Raw genomic sequence first — 6,748 nt, forward strand, 5'->3', positions numbered from 1 at the left:
ATCTTTTTTACAGGTATCTGTATGCTCTGGTGTGGCAGTCGTTGCTGTCACAATAGTGGTTGGTCGGGCTGCATGGTCTGCAGACCTACCCGTGTAGAATCTGTGTGTTTAGTATAACAGTCTATTTAACAGCCTAAATGCAAGTAATTACCTTCTTCAAACATAATAACATATGTACCAACATTTCTAGTAACATTCCTAACAGGTATACATGGCTAGACAGTTATTAGTGAGGGTGGGAGATTAGCCCTTGTGTTTTAACATAACGATGCATTTGACCTCATGGTGAGGGTCAATCCCATTGTTCCTCCAGTGATTGCCAACGAGGAGGTTGTTAATGTCTCTAGGTGTAATTGTGTTGCTATGTTGAGTTCCGCAGGGAGAAGCAAAGGGGTGGGGGGGAGGGGGATGGCAAAACGGGGGGGTTATGGGAGAGGGGATGGGGGAGGGGGCCGGAGCGCTAGAGGGGGGGTCCTAGTTTTGGGTCTACTTTATTCACTACCTCTGCGGTATATGCAGTTTCTTTTCCTGTGTGTCTATGTGACTGCAGCCGCACAGAGATCTGTATGCATGTGTGATCCGGGTATGCATATGTCTCTTATGCTACTCAAGGCGGCATGAAGGGGAGGGGTGACAGGTTCTGTGGGGGGGGGGGGCAGTGGGAGGGGTATGAGGGGGAGGGATAGAGGGATGGGTTTACTTGGGTTGCAATTGTATCCATTATAGTTAACATTGATTTCTGGCATGAATGCATTTACGGCTACTGTGGTGTATAACCATGTCTGCGCGGGCCGTGAGTCTACTCCTGACCATTTTGTGTGTGTGACAGATCGACATACTTAACAGCTTAAATGACAGTAATCATCTTCATCCCACATATTAACGTGTATAACAACATGTGCAATAACAATCTTATAAGGTATACATGGCTATCTAGGTATTGGTAAGGGTAGAAAAACAGTTCTTTGTGGTCTAATATAGGGATGGGAGTTACAGCTTGGTGAGGCTCATTCCAATTGTTCATCGGGTCACATTAGCCAGCACCAGTACCCAGAGTCAAACGTAATAACACAGTCCCGACGATCAGATCCACCCGGGGGGGGGGGGGGGGGGTTAGGTTCTATAGCCTGATAATAACAATAATTGTCCGATCCATATGTATTTTCCCACCTGCTATTTAGCCTGGGAAGCCTTGTCTAAGCTGTGAGTGAGGTCTGCGGTCTTTTGTTAGCTTAATGGGGTACAGGGGTTGTTATGGTTTAGTTATCTATGGCCCTCAGGTATGTGGCCCCCATTTAGATTCGTGGAACGCCCCCCCCCCACTTCTGTTCGGGTCTGCTTCAGCAGTCGGATTTTGGCCAGATATGCTAGACCGGAATGTTGAGTGTCAATTACTCACGCTTGTTGGGGCTTCCAGCCCTTCACCCGGAGGTCGCAGTTCTCGGGGAGTTTCGACTATTTGGCTAGGGTTTCAGCTCCCGGTAGTGCCGCACAGAAGGCTGGGTAAGTATTGAGCAAGGGAGAAAATAAAAATGCGAGAGGGGTCGGGGTGCGCCCCTTCTCCCTCCCGCTTCCATCTTCCCATATGTGCAGCTGGGCTGCCCGCCTTTGGTCGCTTCGGTCCTCGGCCATCTTATCAGGTAGGTGCTGCTGGCAGGGTAGGAGACGTCGGGTTGAGTTTGGGTGCGGTGCGGTTTCTCGCCGGCTGCTTCCCTCCTTTAGGCGGTGGCGTGATGGTGTGTTGCTGATCGACGGTGTTTGTTTCACGTTTGCTGCGCTGTCTCGGTGGGCGTTTAGACCAGTCTGTGGCTCGGTATTTTGGTTGGTGGGGATTTGATTTCTTTATTTGTTTCTTTGGTCCCTCTGCCCCGTTAGTCTTTCTGACGCTCTGATCGGAGGTTCCGCCGGACCAGTGGTTTCAGCGCTCCAGCTAGGAGGGGATGTAAGGTTTAGCGCCCTGGCAAATTGTTCCATATCTTCTGGATGTTTAATTGAGAGGAATTTGCCGTTTCGCTGTACCAGGAGCTTAAATGGGAACCCCCACTTATATTTGACCGCGTTGTCCCGTAGTAAGACAGTTAGGGGTCTTAGCTCCTTGCGGCGGTTGACCGTGGTTTTGGAGAGGTCATTATATATTTGTAGGGGGTCCTCTTTGAACGTGATGGGTTCCTTGGCTCGGCAAACCTCCATTATCCTTTCCTTTACTGAGTACCTATGGAAGCGGACAATCACATCCCCCATCCGGTTCGGTTCCTCAGACCGCGGGCCCAGTGTGCGGTGGGCTCTATCCATTTCCAGATCTTTGTGATCTAGGTCCCCGCATAGTGAAGTAAAGAAATCCAAGAGATAAGCCTTTAATTGACCTGGGGCCACCGATTCTGGGTTACCGCGTATCCAAATATTTTGCCGCTGATCGCGGTTCTCTTGGTCTTCCAGGCATTCACGGAGGCTTTGTACCTCTGCCCCTAGCCGATAGATTTCGTTTGCGGCCGATTCCTGGGCTTGCGTAGTGTCTGCCATTTTGGCCTCCAGGGCCGATGTGCGCTCAGTAAGGCCTGTTATGTCCTGCTTCAGTTCGGTAACTGCGGCTCTTAGGTCTGCCTGCAGTGATGTATGCAGGTTATCTAACATAGAGGCCATGAGGTCTTTCATGTACTCGCGGGTGAGCCCTTCCTCTGTCGGGGGAGGCTCCTCAGATCGGTCCCGATCTGTTCCAGCGCCATCTTGATTTCTGGATGCCGCCTCTGAGCTCCGTGGGGAAGGGGCAAAGTATTTGGTGACTTCCTGAGTCGATTGGGCTTTTTGTCTGCCAGCCATATCTGCAGGGTATGTAGTCCAGGGGGTTAGTTTTTAAGGGGGGAATTTTGGGGGGAAGAGTGCCAATATTTGGTGGGTTTATGCGAGTCTGAGGAGCTCCTCTCCTACACGACCATCTCCGTCGGCGTCCTGGCCACACCCCTCCTTCAAATATATCTTTAATGATGAAACGCAAATCTTTTGTACCTCTCTGCTCCTCTCCCACCATAAAGCGTATCGAGTTCCATAGTCGCGCTGAAGCCGACGAAAAGGCACCTTCCTCCATCTTCAGTCCGCTCCGCCTCCTCCTCCACCTCATACCAAAGATAGCCCACGGCTATGGGGCGATCACTCCCTGCTGCTCAAAAAAACCTCACCCCCCCCCCCTATAGCTGCATCTGGCTTAAGGTCTTTCGACCGATGCCACAAGGCCGAGAGGGCTACCGCTCTTCCTCGCTGACCCCTGACTTTTTTCCTTTTTTCTTCGTAGCCCGGGCGGTGAAAAAAAGTGATCCACCTCTGTATCCGTGCTCGTGATCCACGCTGTGAGATCAGGTGCTCAAAACTTGTGACAAAGTCCACTCCGGAGAGTAGGCCAGTCCGTGCCATAGACAGTCCTCTCCAGCCGAAGCCTTGGAGTCCTGCTGTTACATCGACATCATCATCCGAGGAATCCGACGTCCATCCTGTTCCCTCCTAGTGCAGCTGGCGCCGCAGGAGGGTCCAAGTCTTTAGGGTGTTCGGCTGACGCCTACTAACCCACCGCAATCTTCCCCCGAAGGGATGGCGACTACTAGCCAGCACTCAGTCTTTGCTCTCCGGAGAGAGGGGTGACGATAACCCAACACGAAACCGAAACAAAAATCCATGGTGCGAGTGCTCCAGTGCTCTGTGTGATGCAGTGCAGGAGGTGCTCAGACGTACAAACACAAAAAGGTGTGCACGAGTGCACGCCCGGCCCCGTGCAAGGCCAGGCGGTGACAAAAATAATTGGCTTGTCCCCTCAGCGGAAGGCAATAAGGGGGGCCAAGTGCGGGAAAAATAGGGGTGCGAATAATCAGTGCTCGTGCCAAGTGCTCTTGAAGTGGAGGTTGCAAATCCTCAACCTCCACAACCCGAAGGTGCAGCAAGTGGTACTGCCCCAGGTTAACCACTCCTGGGGTGCAGAGAAAATAGGCCCGGGCTACTTTGCATCCGCATTCTCAGGCCATGACCAGAGGACCAAGTGTAGTCTGGAGAATCTGCCCTTCACAGGACAGACACTACACTTGATCTTAGCCAAAAGGCCGAGAAGCGATAACCAGAAATGGGCCCCTGCCCGAGCGCCGCCCGATGGCCAGGGGCACTACGGTTTAGGGAGAAGGAAAGGGCGGGAGAGGGAGCCGCTTGCTGCCCGCTTTCCTCCACCTGCATGCCTGCCTCCGCTCCTTCCAACACAGCTCCGGGGAGTCTATGCAGCGGCGGCGGCGGCGATGACGACGGATGCAAAAGCCAAAGACTTTCTATGGAGCAAAGAAAAGCAGCCAAACACACTGCCGGGGGGGGCCCACAAGGCCAAAAAACAGCAAAAAAGGCACATGCTTCCAGTTCTTTTTCCGGCACCAGTCTTCGCCTGTTCATTTGCATAGGAACCGCCCACTTTTTCTCTGCTCGCCGACTCGTCTGGGCTGCCATGAAACTCAGGCAGCAAGCAGGCAGTGGCTGGGGTTTTCAGTTCAGGTCATTTCAGCCACCCATTGTGACATCAACCTAGCAAGTCAGGCATTTGCTGTTGCGGCAGTGTTTCCTATGCAGGCTATTTGGATACAGCTTCAACAGGAGTTTCTTAGGTATCTGCTCGTTCGGACTGAATTAGGCAGCAGGCGGCACTCCTGCTCCATGCGAGGAGCTAGCTGAAAAGAAAAGATAGTAAGAAGCCAGGCAAAAGAACGGACAAGACACAGCAAAACGAAGGAGGCTTTATTTTGTCGTCATTTCTTCTTCTTCTTTCTTTCTTTGCAAAAGAAAGAGCCAAAAAAAAGCATGCTTATATTTTTGCCGTCAGTTTGTTTCAGATATCCCCAAAGGGAAGTGCACCGGTCCTGGAGGTACTGCAATACCAGGTCAATGCGTGGAGTGGACAGAGCAAGCTCTTCTTCCATCTCCCTGTTCTAAAAATCCATTTAATATATGGTCCCCAGATAGGGGACGTATCAGATATTAAACTGATAAGAACAGATTTTTTGTTTTTCAAGGTTTTTATTAGCGCATAAGAAAATCTTTACAAAAATTTGACATAGAATAATCATGGTTAGTAGCATATTTATTCTCACTAAACATGAATCAAAAGGCTATATTTAGCCATTCCTACTTACATAAAGGAAAAGCCCTAGTCAGATTAAATAGTACTTTGACGTCATTTTACATTTATGGGAGGATCCCTTTTACTTTTTTGTTTTTAGCCTTTCTTCTCGAAAGCCTCTTATTCTCTTCACAATATACTTTTTTCCCACGGTACCACTGTGGGGAGGAACATCAGCCCGCCTCTACTCTCCGGATGTTCCATGTTAAGGGCCCATAATCATAACCTTAATATTAACCATTTCACTATCATAACTACTTTTCCGTAGTTCATTCCCTTAACATAAAAGTATATTGCTCTGATTTGCCTTTTCCTTGAACACAAAATTCACTTAGACAGAGACTTCCGGTGACGTCAGCGCACATGGTCTGCTGAGGAGAGAGCTCCGGAGCCGTCCGGTGTATAGTGACCTAAGAATAGCGCCAATCTGGACGAAAATACAATAAAAGGCAACCGGAACACGGCGCAACTTGATGGAGAAGGATTTAGGAGTGCTTGTAGACAGCAGGCTTAGCAATAGTGTCCAATGTCATGCAGTAGCTGCAAAGGCAAACAAGATCTTATCTTGCATCAAACGGGCAATGGATGGAAGGGAAGTAAACATAATTATGCCCCTTTACAAAGCATTAGTAAGACCACACCTTGAATATGGAGTACAGTTTTGGGCACCAATCCTAAGAAAAGACATTATGGAACTAGAGAGAGTGCAGGGAAGAGCCACCAAATTAATAAAGGGGATGGACATTCTAACTTATGAGGAGAGGCTAGCTAAATTAGATTTATTTACATTAGAAAAGAGGCGTCTAGTGTCCCTTAACGTAAAGGGGCTAAATTCAGTAATTAAGAGAAGACTGGCCCTCCAGGAACTCAAAAAAACAAAAGGAAATATACAATTCCTCCAGGAAACCCATTTTAATACTACATCTCCCCCAAACACCTTCAAAAAAGACTACCCCCAAGCATATTACGCGTCTTGCACAAAAAAACGAGGGGTGGCTATATTATTCAAACATAACACGCCATTCACCCTAAAAAAAGCGGAATCAGACCCAGAAGGCAGATACTTAATTCTATATGGCTCACTCACTGGAGTAGAAATAGTCTTAGTGAACGTATACTCCCCAAATGATGGGCAAGCAAAATTTTTAAGGGACTTATGTGATAACATATCCCCCCAGCCAAGAACCACACTACTGATAGGAGGAGATATGAATATGATCGTCACCCCAGAACTAGACAGAACAAGTGCACAAGGAACGTCTCACCCACGCATCACTGAAAAAAATGCGAAAGACTTTAGAAACATTTTAAAAGAATACTCGCTTATAGATATTTGGAGAGCGCAGCACCAGGGCCAGAGGGACTACACGTTCTACTCACCCCCGCACCAGACCTATTCAAGGATTGATTATTTTCTGGGAACCAAAGATGTTCTCCAGGCATCCTCCCAGTCAGACATAGGGTCAATATCATGGTCGGACCACGCTCCGGTCTCACTAGTACTCTCTCTCCCCTTCAGTAAAAGCACTCAATATAATTGGAAATTAAACGATTCTCTGTTGAACCAAATAGATGTAGAAATAGACATTAAACAAAAATTCAAAGAATATT

General features: G+C 48.7%; 1 non-coding gene and 1 pseudogene across 1 annotated transcript; both read right to left on the bottom strand.

The window, feature by feature from the left end:
• Positions 1 to 3,963: 3,963 nt before the first annotated feature.
• LOC142500337 (U2 spliceosomal RNA) lies at positions 3,964 to 4,094 on the bottom strand (annotated as a pseudogene).
• Positions 4,095 to 4,861: 767 nt separating this feature from the next.
• LOC142500056 (U2 spliceosomal RNA) lies at positions 4,862 to 5,058 on the bottom strand. Its single transcript, XR_012802790.1, has one exon. It is a non-coding gene; the product is annotated as a U2 spliceosomal RNA (small nuclear RNA).
• Between the last annotated feature and the right edge of the window lie 1,690 nt (positions 5,059 to 6,748).

The sequence above is a fragment of the Ascaphus truei genome, chromosome 7 (assembly GCF_040206685.1).
Source record: "Ascaphus truei isolate aAscTru1 chromosome 7, aAscTru1.hap1, whole genome shotgun sequence".
NCBI classification, from domain to species: Eukaryota; Metazoa; Chordata; class Amphibia; order Anura; family Ascaphidae; genus Ascaphus; species Ascaphus truei.